Source organism: Dromiciops gliroides, chromosome 5 (assembly GCF_019393635.1).
Source record: "Dromiciops gliroides isolate mDroGli1 chromosome 5, mDroGli1.pri, whole genome shotgun sequence".
In the NCBI taxonomy this organism is placed as follows: domain Eukaryota; kingdom Metazoa; phylum Chordata; class Mammalia; order Microbiotheria; family Microbiotheriidae; genus Dromiciops; species Dromiciops gliroides.
Genome location: NC_057865.1, coordinates 56,122,774 through 56,144,169, shown reverse-complemented (window position 1 = coordinate 56,144,169; position 21,396 = coordinate 56,122,774). Strand labels below are relative to the sequence as shown.

Sequence of the window (21,396 nt, the reverse complement as noted above, 5' to 3'; positions counted from 1 at the left end):
GAAGCCAGAATACAGAGAGTTTTGAAGAGAGGGGACAGGAAACAGAGACATAGCTTTCTCAAGTAGTGTAGACATAGAAAGGAGGAGAGATCTAAGATGACAGCTAATGGGGAAAGACAGATGCCTTGGGATTAGGGTTAGAACCCCAACACTGGTTAATGCCATCTGTGGAATTAGCCTTGTAGCATTCCCCTTTTCCTTCATGACACAAGTTAACCACAACCTTCTATCAATCAATATACATTTATTAAGAATATACTGAGGGCAGCGAGGTGGTGCAGTGGATAAAGCACCAGCCTTGGGTTCAGGAGGACCTGAGTTCAAAGCCAGCCTCAGACACTTGACACTCACTAGCTGTGTGACCCTGGGCAAGTCACTTAACCCTCATTGCCCCGCCCAAAAAATTATTAAGAATATACTATGTACTAGGTAGTCTGGTAATACATGAATCCTTTTCTGATACCCTCAAGTGTTAGTACCTTTCCTCCCAAACTACCTTCTATTTAACCATTTTGGATTTATTTGTATTTATTCTCTTTATAGGGGCAGCCAGATGGTACAGTGGATAGAGTGCTGAGCCTGAAGTAAAAAAGAACCTGAGTTCAAACCTGGCCTCTTACACACTATGTGACCCTGGGCAAGTCACTTAACCCTGTTTGCCTCAGTTTTCTCATCTATAAAATGAATTGGAGAAGGAAATGGTAAACAACTCCAGTATCTTTGCTAAGAAAACTCCAAGAGGGGTCATGAAGAGTCAGACATGATTGCAAACAACTGAACAACAACAAAAATTCTCTTTATATTTATTCTGTATATACTTATATATGGACTGGCATTCTCTGTTAGAATGTAAGCTCTTTGGAATTATTTCATTACATTTGTATTCCAAATGCCTAGCACAATGTCTGGCATGTTGTCATTGTTGATATTGTGTCTGATTCTCCTTTTCCAGCTCATTTTACAGATGAGGTAACTGAGGCAAAAATGGTTAAGTGACTTACCCAGGCTCACACAAATCTGAGGCCAGATTTGAACTCATGAAGATGAGTGTTCCTGATTCTAAGTCCAGTGCTCTACTCACTATGCCACCTCACTGCCCCAGTAGTAGGTGTTTAATAAATGTATATTGACAGATTTTTTTAAAAAGGAAGACAGTACATTAGAAAGAGTGTAGGTTTTTGTGTAAACTAAGTACTCAAAAACCATTGTTGAATTTAATTGAATGAAAATCATCAGATTTTAAAACTAATAAGCACCTTGGAGGCCTAATTCAAACCCTTTATTTTGCAGATGAGGAAACTGAGGTATAGTTTGTGGCACAGTGGGGATTAGGCTAAGTCCTTAGACCTTTCTATAGTATCACGAGGAAAACAAGATAACAAAATGGAAAAAAGAAGTAACAAATCACAATTAAAATACAATATTATAGGGGCAGCTACGTGGTGCAGTGGATAGAGCACTGGCCCTGGATTCAGGAGGACCTGAGTTCAAATCCAACCTCAGACACTTAACACTTATTAGCTGTGTGACCCTGGGCAAGTCTCTTAACCCCAATTGCCTCGCCCCCCCCCCCCGAAATACAATATTATTGCCACATTACCATGGCAATTGAGCTTTGTAGGACCAGAGTCACAGAAGCTGATGTGAATTCCAGAATTACCCTTGCAAATAGTCAATCATTGAATTGCCATGAGATCATATTCCTCAGCTACATTTGACACAAAGGAAGAACACATCCTATTTAGTTTTATACATCAAGATCTTGGGATCCTCCATTTTCTCTTTGTGACACTGGTTTTTAAGCCCTGTGTTACAGGACAACAAAGGACTTAGGCCTTTATCCAATCACTCTAAAAAGCAGAAAAGCAAATTTTAAGTTTTCTTTTAAAAAGTAATCATACTATAAAACTCAGGGTTTAGGTTCAATTTTGTGACTTTAAAAATATAATATTAAAGACCATTTCAAATTCATATTATTCTGAGTTTAATAATCTGATTTCATGTATTTATGAAGGCCTTACTAGTTACGGATAGATGTAGCAGATAATTTAGGACACTGGAGTTTTAGTTTGAGGTTGGAGCTATACAATAACCCCAAATATTTTAGAAGTTTAAAAAAGGCTGAATCACATGTTTAACTATATTTTTTATTGTCTCTTCTGCTTTCTGAGTCCTATACCTAGATGGGGTTAAATGCTAGGGATGGAGAATGGTCTAGAGCCAATAAAGTGAGGGTTGCTTTTGAAATTAGGGGACTTTCATTTGAATCTCCTCTTTTGTCGCTTATTAGCTGTGTATCCCTGGGTAAGTATCTTCAGGGATCACTTTCTTCATTTTTAAAATCAGAGAAGTAGACTCAGTGACCGCTAAGGTCCTTTCCAGCCCTAAGTTTAGAATCCTATGATTTTACATTCAATCAGTCCTAGGCAGTTCTAGAGATAGGACATAGTCAAGAAGTCAGAGCTCGGGGGCAGCTAGATGGCACAGCGGATAAAGCACCGGCCCTGGATTCAGGAGTACCTAAGTTCAAATCTGGCCTCAGACACTTAACACTACCTGTGTGACCCTGGGCAAGTCACTTCACCCCAACTGCCTCATTCCCCACCCCCCCCCAAAAAAAAAGAAGTCAGCACTCAAGTTGGGGTCAGAATTGCTGTGAAAAATCTAAGATCAAGAATTGGGTAGATGAATTTTGGAAGTGAAAGGGACGGAGACAGGAAGCAGTGTGATGATAGCAAAGCAAGGCCAAAATCAGCAATCAAACTAGGTCTAAAGGTGGATATTTGGAGCCAGATCTAACCCAGGCAAGTTTGGTGACAGGCTTGAGATTAGAATGCAAGGAGTTACTCACTAAGGAAAAAAAAAAAAGTGCAGTCACTTGAGAGAATATTTGAAAGTATACAATTTTTAATAAATTTTTAAAAAACTGTCTCTATGATCATCAGAATGATGGCTAGGAGGGAGTCTCCACAAGGCAGTAGACATTCCAGTTAAACCTCCAGAATTCTGGGTCCATATAATCTGTGTTATCACTACTACAGGGGCAGCTGGGTAGCACAGTGCATAGAGAGTGGGCCAGGCCTGGAGTCAGGAAGAACTGAGCTCAAATCTGGCTTCAGACACTTACTAGCTGTGTGACCCTGGGCAAGTCACTTAACCCTGTTCGCCTCAGTTTCCTCTTCTGTAAAATGAGCTGGAAAAAGAAATGGCAAACTACTCTAGTATCTTTGCCAAGAACACCCCAAACGGTGGTTATGAATAGCCGGACACGAGTGAAAGGACTGAGCTGCCACCACTGCTGCCGCCACCACCACCACCTCTGCCACCACCACCACTACCAGTACTACTACTACTATTACTGATGATGATAATAATAGCTAGCATTCGTATAATGCCTACTATGTGCCAGGCACTATGCTAAATGCTTTAAAAATATCTCATTTGGTCTTAATGACAACCCTGCTTTTACTATCCTCCATTTAACTATTTAGGAAACTGTGGCAAACAGAGGTGAAGTGACTTACCCAGGGTCACATAGCTAGTCAGTATCTGAGAAAAGATTTGAACTTGGGTTTTCCTGACTCTATCTATTTCACCACCTACCTGCCTTTTTATACCCCCTTAACCCTCCAAATCAAGAGATGTTCTTCTGGCTTTCTTAAGGGGAAATTACCCTAGCCTATAAAAAATATATGTCATTCCTATATACTATGAATCTGGTGTTAAGCTAAATTATGAGTTAGGCTACAATCATTTAGGAGTAACAGAATGTCAAGCTAGATAAAGAGGGAGCTCCAATGGGAAGACTCAATTTGTCTTTGGACTAATATATTTTTATTCCCAGATGGCTCTACCTTCAATTTTTTCCTAAAGTCTTTTCCACTGGAGAGTAAGTTAAGTCCATTCAGCACTGAACAACAAAAATATTAATCCACTCATCAAAACTGGCTCCAATGAGCATGGCTTTCTCAGTCATAGTTATTGTAATTATAGCCATAGTCAGGAGGAAATAATCAATCTCTAGGGTACATATCTGGAATTCAGTGATGGTAGAAGAGAGTAATTTGGGTATTTGCTTACTCTTGGACTTTGAGAATTGCTACCTGATTAGTTAATGACCAGACTTGAAGAGTCAATTATTATAATGCAAATGCAAATATTCAGGACAGCACCTTGTAAACACAATTGATCATTATAAGAACACAGTACCTGTACCAGGTTGTACACATTATCAGTTGTTAAGGAAGCAAGACAATTGAATCACCAACAATTACATTTCATTCATTGTAATATTAGGGTAATTCATTGAAAACTGATAATCCATGTGTGATATATCAGTTAGAACACTGGACTTAGAATCAGGAAGACTTGGGTCCAAATTCTACCTTAGACACTTAGTAGCACTGTGACCCTGGGCAAGTCACTTAACCTTTATAGGCTTTAGTTTCCTCATATGTAAAAATGGGTGAATTCAGTTAGATGGGACTCAAAGATCCTGTTGAGCTCAAAATCTATTATTCTATGACAAATTCATCTTTTTTCCAAAACCTACTTTTTTCCCTGAATTTCTCTCTCTGCCAATGGCATCACCATTGTCTTAGTCACCCATTCCCATAATCTCAGTCATCTTTGACTACTCCCATAATCTAATTGTTAGTTAAATCCTGTCGATTCTATCCTGAATTAGTTCTCAAACCCACCCTAAATTTATCATCCCCCCTTACAACATACTGATTCTCAAGCCTTAATTCTTCTTAATTCTGTCCTGAACCCTCTTTTTCATTCTACCTATACTATTTCACTTAGAGATAGCATCAGATTCCATAGTTTTCAATGATCTCTGTGGAGATGGGGACAACTCTCAGATCTACTTATCCAGGCCTACATCTTGGACTGGATGTCCTATAGACATTTTAAACACAACATGTCTAAAACTGAACTCATTATCTTTTCCCCTAAACCAATCCTCATTAATATGAAGAGTACCCCAATCCTTTACATCATCCAGGCTTGCAAACATAGATGCCTTCCTCATTTTCTCTTACTATCTGCATCGAATCTGTTGCCCAGTCCTTTTGCTATTACCTTTGTAATGTCTACTAAATGTGTTCCCTTCTCTGATCTGACACTGCTAGCCAAGTTGTAGAAGGCCCTCAACAATTTAGGCTTAGACTACTACAATAACCTATTGGTAGGTTTCCCTGCTTGAAGTGTGCTCCCAAATGCAGTTTATTCTCTACTCAGCTGTCAAATTGATCTTTCTAAAGCACCAGTCTGAGTCTGACCCTATTCAATAAATTCTAATGATGCTTGATTGCTTCCAGGGTCAAATATACTATCCTCTGACTTTTTTTTTCTCCCCCAGAATAATTTTTGTTGTCAGGATTTTGTACTTTAGTTTTCCTTTTCCCTTACAGTCTTTATGCCCCAAAGATGACCAGTACGAGGGGCCGCGATGGGACCAACCTTTCGTCCAGCTGGGGCATCTCTTTGAATGGTGGGTGGTTTTCCAATAGGCTAGTGATTACCTCCCTAGGGAATGGCCACACCCCAACAGGAGGCCAGCAGTTTCTCTTGGCCTTGTATTTGTGGGAGGCATGACCTGCCTTGGGGATGGGTTTATCCGTATGACCTCCTCCACAACAACACCAACAACAGCTCTGTTTGCAGAGATCACTTTTTTAGAGGTTGAGGGGAGCTTCACCCATGTTTTCTTGGTTTCTGGATTGTGGGAAATCACTGTGGCATAGTTTCCAGATGCACTGGCAAGCTTACCCCAATCCCCAGGCTTTTCTTCAAGATAACACACAATGGTCCCTTCAGGCATAATGCCAACTAGGAGGACATTGCTGATATTGAGCTGAACTTTCTTACCACAGAACACAAACTGGCCAGTATGGATGCCTTCAGCAGTAATGTACGACTCTGTCCTCTTTTTAAATCTGTAAGGATCTCAGAAAGATACTTTTGCCAGAAGCTTGGATGGTGGATTAAGTCCTTTACAATACCCTTAATGTAGCCATGCCTCTAGGCGAAGTCAACAGTGGCTCCTTTCTTGTGTTTCATGTGAGCCGGGAAGACAGAGCAGAGCCATCGCCCTTTCTCTGACCATGGATCACCTGGCTCATCTAGAGCCGGCTGGCTCTGGACTTGATAGAAACTATCCTCTGACTTTCAAAGCTCTTCATAGTTTGAATAATTCTAGTCTTCTTACACCTCACTCCCTTCAACGTACTTGACACTCTTGTGAAACTGACCTCCCTGTTCTTCTTGCTCCATCTCCTCCATGCCTGGAATTTTCTCTCTCCTTGTCTCTACCTCCTGCCTTGCTGCAAGTCTCAGCTAAAGTCTCATCTTTTGTATGTTTTCTTTCCCAGTCCCCCTTAGTCTTACTGCCTTCTCTCTGAGACCACTCAATTTATCCTGCATGTACCTTGTTTGGACAGAGTTATTTGCTTGTTGTCTCCCCCATTAGACTAGGAGCTCCTTAAGAAGAGGGATTTTTTTTTTGCCTTTCTTTGTATATTAAGTACTTAGGGCAGTGCATGGCACATAAAAGGCCCTTATTAAAAAAAAAAAGCTAGGTGACTGACTGATTTGGATGTATGATTATCTTTGTCTAACAAGCCTCCTAATGTATCCTGCATACCACTCGCAGATAAGCCTTTTTTTTTTTTTTTCTTTGCAGGGCAATGAGGGTTACGTGACTTGCCCTGGGTCACACAGCTAGTAAGTGTCAAGTATCTGATGTCACATTTGAACTCAGGTCCTCCTGAATCCAGGGCCGGTGCTTTATCCACTGCACCACCTAGCTGCCCCCCTCCTCATAGCCTCTTGACATCTCACTCCTCTTAAAAGATGTGACTCAATTTCAGCTTCTTTTATGAAGCTCTAATTTCCTCAGCTACAAGTGATCTCTCTTCCTCTGATGTCATAATACTTTCCTGAGCTCATCTTATATGGAATAATCATACCTTAATTTGCATTCTTTTTATCTATGTGCATTTCCCATCACTCTTATTACATTGTAAGATCCCTGAGGGCAGGGACCTTTTTTTGTTTTTATCTTTGTAGGAAGATTTAATCTTCGAATAAAGAAAATATTTCATTATTGTCTGTTGAATGATAAAGCAGCATATTGTTTAACCAGAGTGTTTAACTAATGTCCAACCATTCCAGAGAAATAGGACATTACTTAGAATCTTAAACTTTTTTCCCCTCACAATTTTACTCATCAGGGGAACCTTTGTAACTACTTGCTATTACTAATGGCTATCAAACCATTTAAAAACAAGACATTTATGCTTTGATCATGCCTAGGGAGATTGATTGCTTTTACTAGAAATAACTTTGTGTATAATCTTTCATCATAATGCCTCTGGGAAGATAAACAGAAAATCCATGGATATCATTGTCAAAGTTAATAGACTAAACAGACATTACTTGATAAACAAAGGGCCTGAAACGTCAATATAATAGTATGGGAATCTTTTCTTTTTTCTTCCCAAGAAATAAGATGGAGACCAAAGCCCAAATGTACAAATCAACTTCAGATTAATGAGAAACATCAACAGTTTAAAACTTGGAACGATTTTTTGCTACAATCCTCTTGGGGGAGGTATTCTTTTTTTTTTCCTTTAATTTTTTTGTTTGTTTTTGTTTGTTTTTAAAGCCCTTACTATCCTTCCTTTCAATTTGCCAATTCCTTTGGACTGAACTGACATAAGTAAAATAACTGCAAAGTAGAGAGATGCTTACAGATTTACATACTTATCTTGTAAACCAAGAGTAGCCAAGTACACTCGTATAACAAACTTAACTGAGATCGTTAAAAAATGCACATAGAATAAAGTGAATTCAGAATTATAACTTTATTTTTTAAAAAGGTTTTCATTTTTTTTACTCCCAATACAACATAGGGTAGTTAAATTGTGATCATATTGTTATGGTCTAGTGATGATTTTCCATAACCCCTAATAAACAAAGATAGAACTGTCATTTCCCTTCCTATTCATTTAAGGAACTCATTTTTTCCTTCTGCCAAACAGCTTATAACATTTCACCAATGAGTAATTTTACCTTATTGAAGAAAATGCTACAATTTACAAATCAGCTATAGTCAACACAATACCTGAAAGATTAAGTTCTGCCCTTAGGTCATCCTGTGTGGCAGCCATTAATTTAGATGCATTTATTTTTTTCTCTCTCAGTAGATGAGTCTGATGACTAATACGTTTATTTCTCATTTTACAAATCATTGAAATCAAAGATAATTCCCTTTTAAGAAAAAGAATTTGCTAGGAAGATGACCATTAATGTTTCATTTCATCATTATGTGATACACTACTTTGCTGAGGTGCCATATTCTTAAGACATTCTTTTAGGTTTCCATAAAGCAATTAAAGATTCCCTTGGAAAATGATTGCACTATAATTTTTCATTTGTCTATTCATTTATCTAAGGAAAATCCAGTCCCTACCACATGCAAGGCACTGTGCTACATGACTGGAACACAAAACCTGATAAAGAACATATTCTCTGCCCTCAAAGAGCATATTCTTTATTGAGGGGCAGGGAGGAGAATACACCACAGTTGTACAGCAGGGATAAAACACTAGAATTAAAATGGGAACATGCGTTCCCATTTTTTGCTTTGTCACTTGTCTCTCTGGTTACTGTGGGTAAGCCATTTTGCTTTCTGGATTTCACTTTCTCCATGGCAAAAGGAAGTTGGATTAGTGACCTCTAAGGTCCCTTGCAGATCTAAATCCTATAATCTAAAGTAGAATTTGTTTAGGGACAAAAAAGAGATGTAGACTGAGTGAACTAGGAACATTCGAGAAAGGTGATGGAGCTTTCAATCTCAGTGGATGGTAAGGGACATGGGAATGGGGATGTCAATGTTACTTTTATGGATTAAAAAAATAAACTAACCCCCTCCCCCCCAAAGTAAATGGAACTCCCGGAATGCTTTTAAGCCATAGACTTGCTTATCATTCACTTATTTGGTTAGTTTTATTACATGATTTATCATTCCCACTGGTTTCTATTTCAGGGGTCTTCATGATAACATTAGTTGGTAACCAGATTCCACAAATGAAGAACATACATACTGTGGTGACATGTGTTATCTTCATAGCTGTACAAGATAAAACAATCATGTTCTCTCCATGCTGGGAGAATTAATCTGCCTGGATGCCATTCTTTCCTTGGCTTTACAGAGGGGCCATATGATGCTACATGGTGCAAGAATCACATCAACTCACACAGTTGGAAAGATAACATGCAGCCCAACTGAATCAGAGAGCTGCCATCTTTTTATAATGATGAGAAGGCAAATAGAATAAAGCATGCATGGCTATTAAAATGTACTTTGAGGATAAAAGCTGTCTTTTCCTTGGATCCAATGGTTTTTTTTCACCTTTAGGTGAATAAGAACAAACCAACCTAGTATAGCCCAGAAACCACAATGAACACAGAGAAGAATTGAATCTGTAGAAACAGCATTTTTCTTGTCTCCTGTAAGCAGGTCACTTTTTGTATTTAATTGAACAGACTAGCCTTGAAGAACCAGTAGGAGGGAACAGAATTTGAAATTTTTCTCTCTCCATTTTAACCACCACCTCCCTTTATGCTTTCATATTTTCTAGGCTTTAAAGAAGTAGCCATAGACATGTGGGTGTATTCTGAAATGTATTGTTGCACCCATGGGGAAAAGAGCAATTAGAAACTTCATTTAAAAAGGGACCTGGTGAATTTGTAAGAACTCTCCATTTTTTAGAGAATCCAGACCTGACCTCTAAGGGGCCTTTGAAGTAGTTTCTGACTTAAGAGTATAGGAATCGAAATAAAGGATGCAAGAAATTAAAGTTGCGTACCTATAAGAAAGGGATTCTCATCATTTTCTGTTTATCTTGTTTTTGTTCTTTGCTAGGACACTGAGAAGATTTACCATAGAAAACAAGTCTAACATAAGACTAATTGAAAAGAGTAAAATTTTCCTCTGGTCTCTTGCGGATTTACTATGCTAAGGTAGCAGGTTAATAAAAGCAGTAAAGGATGCCAAGAGTTATTCAGCCAAGTCCAACACTTTGCAACCCCACATGGGGTTTTCTTGGCAAAGATATTGAAGTGGTTTGACATTTTCTTCTCAGCTCTTTTAACAGATGAGCATACTGAGGCAAACAGGATTAAATGAATTGTTCAGGGTCACACAGCTGGTAAATGTCTGAAGCTGGATTTGAACTCACTTCTTCCTGATTCCAGGCCCAGCACTCTATCCAATGAGTCACCTAGCCACTCCAATGTCAAGAATAGGTATTCCCAAAGAAATTTTGTAAAACAAGTGTTGCACTGAGCTCACTGACCATTTCATGCATTGAGAATAGGAAATTACAGCGATATAAAGCCATGATACTCAGAGTAAGGAACAGAGAACACTATTCTACTTACCTAAACACTTTCCTTGTCTTTTACCACTGAATTTATCCCCAGATGAATTGTGGTCTAATCTGTATTTCAACTGGATTAAAGGGATATACTTGTCTACAAGAAGGATACTTACTTTTACTAAGACTCAGAAGAAGTACTATAAGTTGTTTCTAAGAAACTTATATCATAAATAGACTTTTTTTTTTTTTTTAGTGAGGCAATTGGGGTTAAATGACTTGCCCAGAGTCACACAGCTAGTAAGTGTTAAGTGTCTGAGGCCGCATTTGAACTCAGGTCCTCCTGACTCCAGGGCCGGTGCTCTATCCACTGCGCCACCTAGCTGCCCCTTATCAGTAGTCTTTTGAGGATGGAAAAATAAATGCATTTCTTTGGCAAAATGTCTATGCATTGCACTCACCAATATTAAATGAAATGCTCTTAAAGCTACTAGACAAAATGACAAATTCTTGTTTCTCTTTTAAGGGGTCATAGGAGCATTTTTCAAAATGACGTTTTATTTTTAAATTGATCATCCTAACTCAAAATCTTACAAAAACAAATGTTGACAACTATCTTTACATGTAACTGGAAAATAATAAAATACTATTAAGATTGAAATTTTAAAAAAAATTGGTCATTCTAGAAGAAAATAATTTTAATGAAAAGGTCCCATTCATTTATTGTCTGATCAACATCCAGATAAGAGCCTAACTGAAGATACTATTTTCAGACCTTACTACATTCTAAGCTCTGGGGAGACTGCAAAACTTAGATTGGTTATGGTTGGAAGGAGGAGCGGGTTTAAAGAGAAGGATAATGAACCTGGAGTTGAGTGCGTTGGGATTGTCAAGACACCCAGACTGTTGTGGTTTTGTCGTTTCAATCTGACCTGATTCTTGGTGACCCCATTTGGGGCCTTCTTGGCAGAGATAATGGAATGGTTTGCCATTTCCTTCTCTAGCTCATTTTACAGATAAGGAAACTGAGGCAAACAGGATTAAGTGACTTGCTCAGTCACACAGCTAGTAAGTGTCTGAGGCCAGATTTGAATTTAGGAAGATGAGTCGTCCTACTTCCAAGCCCAGCACTCTATCCATTGTACCACTGACACCTGGGTAGAGATGTGCTGTTGGTAGCATTTGTAATACAAATTGCAAAGAGGATAGAAATGAACTTAAAATACAAATTAGCTTTCTGTTTACTTTGATGCAGCAGATTTAAGATTAAACATAAAACCGTAAGCATTTGGATCTGGATTTTGCAATGGGAGGGAATGATTAGGTTGTCTAAATGCCCACTGAATTTGGAGGATAGACAGGCAGACTGTTAACCCTATCTGCTGCAGCAATGATTAGGAAATAAAATATTCTTTGCATCTTTCTAGAGAAGTTTAAAAGTGCATCGAATCTGCACAGGAAGGAAAGGAGCTGCAAAAATAATGTGGGGAAGGGCAGAGGGGAAAGAAATGGAGAGCAGAACCAATGGTGAAGTTTGAGAATTTCAATCCTGGACAGTGAAAATTGTATTTCCTCTATGTGACAGTTGACCAATAGCTTTGAGGCTTTATTGTGACACATGTATCATCTTTGAAGAATCCACATCTTAAACAGAAATTAACATGGGAAATCTACTCCAATAGGTTTGTAGCCACGAAGTGTTTTTAAATTTTCCTTGGGTCATTTGTAATTTTTATTCTTTTGAAACCCATAAGATAAATATATCCATATTTGCAAGGGACTTCTGAGGCTATCTAGTTTGGGCTCTTCATTTCAATAATAATGATAATAGCAAGCATTTATATAGCTCTTTCAGGTTCTTAAAATGATTTAAAAATATTATTTTATTTTATGCTCACAACAACCCTGTGAAGGGTTGAGAAAACTAAGGCATAGGCATAAGGAAACTGAGGTAGACAATGCTTACATCACTTGTCCAGGGCCTCACAGCCAGTAAGTATCAGAGACCTGATTTGAACTGAAGTCTTTCTGACTTCAGATCCAAAGTTCTATTGACTGTACCACCTAGTTATCCCTTTCAACTGAGCAGTTAAATAATTGCCCATGGTTATTTATTTAAAGCCAGAGGTAAGGGGCAGCTAGGTGGTGCGGTGGATAGAGCACCAGCCTTGGATTCAGGAGGAACTTATTTCAAATCCAGCCTCCAACACTTGACACTTACTAGCTGTGTGACCCTGGACAAGTCATTAACCCTCATTGCCCTGCAAAAAATAAAAGAAAGTCAGAGGTAGCATTTGAACCGAGGTCATTTGGATAGGCCACTTCTCATAAGGGAGGTAATGTACAATAGGACAGTTAGGTGGCACAGTGGATAGAACCCTGGGCTTGGAATCAGGAAGACTCATCTTCCTGAGATCAAATCTGATCTCAGACTTAGTAGCTGTGTGACCCTGAATAAGTCACATAACCCTGTTTGGCTCAGTTTCCTCAACTGTAAAATGATCTGGAGAAAGAAATGGCAAACCTCTCCACTATCTTTGCCAATAAAACCCCAATTAGGGTCTCAAAGAGTCAGGCATGACTGAAATGAGCAAAGAAGAACAACAACAACAAATGGACAATAAGCCTGGAAAGATAGACTTGTAAAAGACAAATTGAGTTTTTTTTTCTTTTTAATCTCAGTGGAAATGGGGAGCCACTGGAGTTCTTGGGCAGGGAAGGGACGTGGCAAATCTCTGCTTTAGGAATTTCAATTTGTCACCATGTGGAAGAAGGATTTTGGAGGGAAAAACTGGAGTTAGGGAGACCAACTAGAGGCCATAGAAGTATTTCAGGAAACAGATGGTAAAGTCCTGCCCTCAGGTGGTGGCTGTGAGAACAGAGAAAGGGGGATGATGTGAGAGATATTGTGAAGATCCAGTATACAGACTTTGGTAACTGCCAGGAGAAGCTAAGTGTGGGAGAGTGAGGTGGAAAAGGGTGACCGAAGTTGTGAACTGCATTCAATAGAAATGAGGAGGTTAAAAGGGAAAGGATTTGAGGAAAAGGTTTTGGATCTGATGAATGGAAACAATTGTGGCTATCTATCTGGAGAAGAGAAAACTTCGGAGGCACGTGGCAACCGTCTTCATGAGAGTCCCATGAAGGAGGGGTCAGTCTCCTTCTGCTTTGCCCCAGAGGACAGAACAATGAATGATGAGGCAAAATCGGGCATAATGTGAGGAAACATCAAACCGACTTCTGAAAAATTAGAGCTATGCAGAAGAGTAATGGGTTGCCTCACAAGATGATGGCTGGAAGTCTTTAACTAAAGACTAGATGTCAGCCTGTTTAGTATGTTGTAATGAGCATTATTCTTCAGATATAGACGAGGCTAGATGACTTTGGAAATGGCTTGTGTGACAACTTCTATGGGCTTTGTGCTGACATTTATTAAGTCCTTTAATCTTGGACCATGCAGTTCCTCCTTTGATAACAAGGTGTTTTGTTGTTGTTGTTCATTTGTTTGTTTTTGTGGAGCAAGGAGGGTTAAGTGACCTGCCTAAGGTCACACAGCTAGTGTCAAGTGTCTGAGGACGAATTTGAACTCAGGTCCTCCCGAACCCAGGGCTGGTGCTTAATCCACTGCGCCACCTAGCTGCCCACTCCGTTTCCCCTTTGAGCATCAGTTTCATCAAATGTAAAATGCTCAGTTCCTGCTCTGATACATATCTGTTGTGTGAACATGGACAAATCCTTTACCTTCTTTGTTGTAGGCAACCAAGATAACAATAGGTGAGTTGCTGATTGGTATCTTGGGAAGGGATTCTATACCATGTCAAAAGAATATGAGGAAGGTCCTCAATCTGTTAGATGGGACTCTTGTGGGGAATTTAATAGGAAACACAAAGGAGAATCCCATAGGATGGGCAGGCATGAATGGGTGACAATCTGCATCTTTGGACTGAATCCCGACATTGATGCCATCACAGACTCTTTGGAATATATTAATAGCCAGGGGCCAGCTAGGTGGCACAGTGGATAAAGCACTGGCCCTGGATTCAGGAGGACCTGAGTTCAAATCCAGCCTCAGACACTTGACACTTACTAGCTGTGTGACCCTGGGCAAGTCACTTAACCCTCATTGCCCCGCAAAATAAGCAAATATATATGTGTGCGTATATATGTGTATATGTATATATATGTATGTGTGTGTATATATATGTACATATATATGAAAATATAAATTATATATGTACAAATACACACACACACACACATATATGGCCTGATTCAATGGGTTTTTGCATTCCAGAACTTGGGCAATATTTGTTTTTTACAATGTAAATTGTTAGGCCTATGTCTCTTTTATTTCTATGGGATTCAGTGAAAAGTATTTGTAGTATTTTGTGTTGGATTTGATGTAAATTGCAGAATGTCATCTGGTAATGGAAGCTTTTGGAGAACCTCACAACCAATGATAATCATTATTTGTTTGGGTCTTATCTTCCATGATTTTGATGAGTCCTTGTGACATACATATACAGCTTTGTTTTTCACATTGATGTCAACATTAGTTATCTCCATAATTCTATCTTTCACAGTATCATATATGGCTTCAGTGTAAGTGGAAGAAACATCTTGTCCCAGGAAAGGCTTCCAGGTGGTGTTTTTATACAGAAAGCGAAATGCTTTTATGAAATCAATAAACAGGAAGCAGAGCAGGATCTGGTATTTGCTATACCTTTCAGTCAGTTGTATGAGCACAATTTCTAGACTTAGCACAAAGTAAATGCCTATGCACTATGGAGAGCAGACTTTTAGGACACAAAAATATAGGCATTTATGAGAAATAAGGTTTCAAAATGTCATTTGGTGCACTATTCTTTCCTTCTTTCTCTATATGCCCTAAGCGAATTCTTACCCTTAATCTCAGTTCTTTTAGAGACAAACACAAATAGAGACAAATAGGGAGACACAGAGACAGAGATAGACAAAGACATAGAGAGATGTGAGCCGAGGATTATGAAGGAATAATGGGTAAACTGCTCTTGTTCCAGCAGCAGCTAGAGATAGGAGTGACAGGAACCCACAGAAGTAACTAAATGCCCTATTGGACATAGTTTGGGATTTAGAGTCAGTGAGACCCAAGTTTGAATCTTCCTTAGATGGTCCCTAGCTGTGTGACTCTGGGAAAGCCACTTACTCTCAGTTCTTTTGTTTGTAAAATGGAGGTAATTAAAGCACCTACCTCAAAGGGTTGTTGTGATGATGAAATGAAAGAATGTAAGTGAAGTGCTTTGTAAACAAAGTATTCCATAAATGCTAGCTATTATAGCAGTACACAGCCAAAAAGCTCAGGTTTTTATAATAGTCCTAATATTCTTTAGGATTTATCCAGTCAGCCTATCTCATTATGTCCTGCCTCCTTAGGAATCAAGGATACCAACAGAGCCAGGCTCATCCAAAACATTTCTTTTTGACAAAGCCAACATTAAATCAATCTATCAATCTACCCATCCATCCGTCCCTCCATCTCTCCATCCATCTGTCTATATCTTGCCTCCTGAAATTATAGAAGCCCTGACCAAATGTAAACTGTAATCTAAGCAAGGTAAAGGTCAAGATTGGCACCTACTACCTGACTACAATGACCCTGTAAAGCAAAGGTTCTTACCCATTTTATGTCACAGACCCCTCCTCAGAATGTTTTCAAATATGTAAAATAAAATAAATAATATTGCAAAGGAAACCAAAGACTAGCGAAAACAAAAGCATTATTTTCCTCCCTCATTCAAGTCCAGATTTCTTGAAATCTGCCCACTAACTCTAAGTTAAGGAATTACTCTTAAGTAAATGTATTGAGAACCACTCCAAGTCACAGGCAAATACAGGATATAATCTTCTTATGAAAATACATTTACTCCCTATTCTTACTTCAGAAAACAAGGAGCCAAGGACTTGTAGAAAGAGATCAGGACTGAGGCCTAGGGAAGGGCCAGGGTTTCCCAATAATGATATGCAGAAGAGTACACACTGACAACAGTGTTTTAAAGCTTGCAAACCACCGTGCATGCATCACCTCATTTAATTCTCGTATCCATAGTCATTGGAGCGAATACCAGGGCCAACCTCTCCGGTTCCTGAAGCTGTAACTTTCCCTTTGTTTGTTTTTAATCTCCTCCTTTCCTTGTTGCTAGGAGCAAAAGCACTCAGAAAATCTCAAAAAGACTAAATGTTTGCAGGGAGGGGGGACAGGAAGATTGGGGGGGTACATTCTCATCTTGCAGCTGGCTCTGGGAAAGAGAGCCACCATGATTCTCATCTGTAGAACGAGGGGGTTGGATGAGATGACCTTTGAGGCCACCCCCCAGCTCTAAATCTGTGATTCTGGGATGACCAGAAGAAACAGCTGGTGATGAGGAAAAAGGAAGTGGGCTGGCCAAGTCTGGTCTCCTGGGGGTTAATTTCAGTGGAAAGCTCTGGCCCTCGGTAGAAAGAAGTGAAGGACGAGTATCAGTGCAGAGTTGTTGTCTCCTCCTCCCCCCACACTAGAGAGTATACGCATGTTCCCCTCCTTAGAACTCCTCTGCATGTAACCCACATCTTGGTTCCTCACTGTCCTGAGAATCAAAGCTTCACCCACCCCAGATCTTCACTCCTCCACACCCTTTGGCAAACTCTCACCTCACTTAACCCCGGTTTCCATGATTCATTTCTCCACTCCCAGGCTCTCATCCCTTGAGCTCCATCCCCAGTCCCCTGCCTCAAGTCCTGGACTCTCTTCCACTCACCATCAGGAGGGGAGAGGGAGGAGATCTGGGAGGGGATGGGACAGGGGAAGAACATTCATGTTAGAACATATGACATCACAGGCTTTGGGGTGTCTGAGCTCACAGCCTCATATGTCTCGGACGGCAGGGCCCCCAACTTCTCCAGTGTGAGGCATCAGATAGCCATCACTGAATGCAGGCTTCTGGCCAAAAAGGACAAAAGCTCAAGGACAAGGACCTCAGACAGTGCCACGGTCACCAACACTTCCAGCAGCAGATCTCCTGAGCTCCCTACAGATCACCCTGGCTTAAGATACAGTTCTAGTCACCCATTTCCTGTGACTGCCCCACATTGGATTTTGTGCTCCAAGTAGCTGGCTGGTCTTGCTTAGAATATGTGCCCCTTCTCCCAAAGGAGAATTTCCCCTAAAGCTTAGCCATTACTCCAACTATCCACATCGACACACTTCCAAATGCAAGCCCACTGTAAGAAACTGAGGCCAGTCAGCCATAGCTTTAGGAAATGTTTGTGAACCAGTGGGACACTAACTATTATGTCCTATTAACCAATACTCCAAGGAGGAAATGATTTGGAAACTGATTTATTAAAGGTACCTGACCTGTGGAAAAGAAATTCTTCCTAGCTTGAAAATTGACTATATATCTGTTAATGTCTTATTACCCCACTGTCTGGATGAAAGCAAGAAGGGTTTTGAGGTCTCTGAAACATAAAATGAAAACTGACATTTGCTAAAACTTAGGCAGGAAATAAATAAACAAACAAATAAATATTTATTTATTTTTTTTGCTGGGCAATGAGGTTTAAGTGACATGCCCAGGTTCACACATTAAGTGTCTGAGGCCAAATTTGAACCCAGTCCTCCCGAATCCAGGGCTGGTGCTTTAATCCACTGCTCCACCTAGCTGCCCTAGGCAGGAAATCTTAACAATTATCTAGACCCCTCCCCGTCCCCCATAGAAGACTGGACTAAACTATTTTAAATGACAGGTGACATCTGTTCTGTAAGATCACCACCAAATATAATAGAATAATGGAATATTTGGACATAAGGAAAGATGAAATGGACAATCTCAGGAAAAGCTTGGAAGACCTTTATGAGCTGAAACAAAGGGAAGTGAGCCAGACGAAGGCAACAATGTATTCAAAGACAAAGGCATTATGGCTTATATTACTTGCTTCAGACAAGAAGCTATAGCATAATATAATAGCACACTGGACTCAGGAGTGAGGAAGACCTGGGTTCAAATCCTGTCTCTAATGCCTTAACTTAAAAGGCAAGCCATTTAAGTTCGCTGGGCCTCCATTGCCTCATCTGTTGTTATTGTTGTTGCTGTCTGTCATTCTTAATTGAAGAGGTCCATGACATTGGGGTGATGTCATGACTTGCACTTAATTGGATTTTAGTGAGGGAGGGCTATGCAAGTTCATCAACCTCACTCTCAGCTCTCTCCTCTGGAACCATCTGGGTCCAGTGGCAAGATATACATCAGGATGACTGGAGATGGCCCCTGATGTGGCTATTTTTTTTTTAAAGGCAATTGGGGTTAAGTGAATTGCTCAGGGTCACACAGCTACTAAGTGTCTGAGGTAAGATTTGAGCTCGGGTTCTCCTGACTTCAGGGACTAGTGCTCTATCCCACCTACCTGTAAGAAGTGAATAAAAGAACTTTTATCTCACAGAGTGTTTGTGAGGCTTAAGAACTCTACATGGTGGGGGCAGCTAGGTGGTGCAGTGGATAAAGCACCAGCCCTGGATTCTAGAAGACCTGAGTTCAAATCCAGCCTCAGGCACTTGACACTTACTAGCTGTGTGTCCCTGGGCAAGTCACTTAACCCTCACTGCACTGCAAAAAGAAGAAGGATAAAGAGAAGAAGTAGGAGTTCTACATGGCTTAAAATACAAGTCAACTATTGCGGCCTCTAGAGAGCAGAGTTTACATGTTGTCCAAAATCCAATAATACTTTTTTTTTCAAGGCAATGAGGGTTAAATGACTTGCCCAGGGTCACACAGCTAGTAAGTGTCAAGTTTCTAAAGCCAAATTTGAACTCAGGTCCTCCTGAATCCAGAGCTGGCGCTTTATCCACTGCACCACCTAGCTGCCCAATCCAATAATACTTTGTGCATAAAGGTACTTAATATTTTTCATAACAAATTATGAGACTATATATAACACTAGGCTCTTTAGAACAACTATGATGGAGCCATTCATTCACTTATTCAAGAATTTACTGCACAAAAATTATCAGTAAGACATTTAAAATCTTAGTAAATTTAACACAGAGATGCACAAAAAGTTTTTTTATCAATATTTGCTCCCCCCAAATGATAAGCATTTATTAAATGCCTATTTTGTGCCAGATACTGAAGATGAAATAAAGACAAAAGTGAGCTTACATTCTATTAGGAATCAAAGTAGTAATCAATTAAGATGGACAGTAAGGATTTCAAGGGATAGAACTCACTGTGCCCAGATCAGTGCGGAAGCTTCTCTAATTATCTTTATGCTAGATGAGCCTAGTGGTAGGCAAGCGGAAGAGAGAGTTACATCCCTGTGTTGCATGTAGGATTCTATTTTGACAAACTCCAAGCACATTTGGGATTTGACGTCCTGAAGCATTCAAATAGCCTCAAAATTGAACAACCCAAGGAAAATCACATATTCAAAAGTTCAGAAATGACCTGTCTTGAGGCCAAAACAGGACATATGTATGAGAATACTATATTAGCATAAATTAGGAAGGAAAAAAGGTTAGCTCTTCAATAGAGCTTTCTGACTGAAAATAATGTATCTAACTACTTCTAGCCACTGCTAGGGCTTCTTCTGAAGAAATGACAATAAAACACATTTCCAAGATGCGCCAAGTACATTGCATATACTACCTCATTAGTCTTCACAACCACACTATAAAGCTAAGAAAGACCAGGAATTATGACCCTCATTTTACAGATGAGAAAATAAGCTTAGAAGAACTAATTGACTTATGCCTAAACCCACTGAAATCAGTGAGAAGGCTAAGAAGAAAACCTTGTTTTCTTATTTTACAAGCAATCATCAACTCACCAGACCATGTTGCTATTTTCAATTCAATATCACTTCCTGTCCATAATTTTCAAAGGAAAAAAATACAAAGGATTCTGAGAATAACAGCAAGTGAATGATATAAAAGTACAAACTTCTACCATTATATCAAAGAATATAGAACCCTTTGGAGAGAAAGAGAAAGACAGGGTCAATCGTCTACATGTTGTGATTTCAAGGGCAGGCCTTTTCCCCAACATGTTCTCTGGAATCTAAAATTATTTTAACTGAGGACAAAGCCTTCCATTTGACAATCATATATAAATTATACATTGCAAATAACCCCAAATTTAAATTCATACCAGGAAGTAATAACTGGTGTAGATATTGATGTATTACAGTTAAATCTGCCTACGTTTGTCTGGAATGAAGTCTTCTTCTGACTCTTGGTATGCCAAGCTATTTTCAAGGCTGAGCTCAAATGACTTATCCAAGGTCTTTCCTGATACCCCCTTTGTTAGACGTTATTTCTTTTATTTTATATATTTTATATTTATTATATATTTTTTACCATATGTGACATACAACAAATTTATTTTATTATAATATATTACTTCTATATTGTATATTTATTTATATGTGTGCATTTTGTTTTCTCCAATAGAATCCTATAAGAGCCCTCATTTTGAAATACTTCTTTGTATGCATGTTCTTTATCGACAGTAGAATGTCAGCTTTTTGAGGCAAAGATTTCTTTTTGTTTTCTTTTTCTCCTTAGCATCAGTGCTTCCTTGAATTAAATCAGTCCTTTTCCGAAAATGAGAGAGTCCAAGAAATCCACAGAATCAAAGAGGATCAGAGGTAAGAGGGATCTTTGGAATCACAACTGAATAAGAATCTCTCCTTTGAAAACCTCCCAGTTCTGGTCTTTCCACCAGGAATGTTTGAAAATCTTTTTCATTAAAGGTCCATTCCCTCCTTTCCCCACCCCTTGTACGATTAGTTTTGTGGGCAAGTGAATCTTGGCCAAATACCCATATCTTATGCCTTTTGGAATACTGGGGCTTTTGTTTATGGTGGCCACTCCTGACCTTGTCCTGGTTCCCACAGACTCCTTTCCTGACCTCCACCTCCTCCCAGGGTTAGGCTCTCTTGGATCTTTAAGGTCCAGAGTGCTGAATTTTCAGGGTTTCCATGGCTTCCCAGGAGAGAG

General features: G+C 39.4%; 1 protein-coding gene and 1 pseudogene across 5 annotated transcripts in view; both read right to left on the bottom strand.

The window, feature by feature from the left end:
• Positions 1-21,396, bottom strand: part of CACNB2 (calcium voltage-gated channel auxiliary subunit beta 2) — a 408,315-nt gene that overhangs the window by 170,866 nt on the left and 216,053 nt on the right. The window lies entirely within an intron of this gene.
• On the bottom strand, positions 5,395-6,128 carry LOC122727532 (annotated as a pseudogene).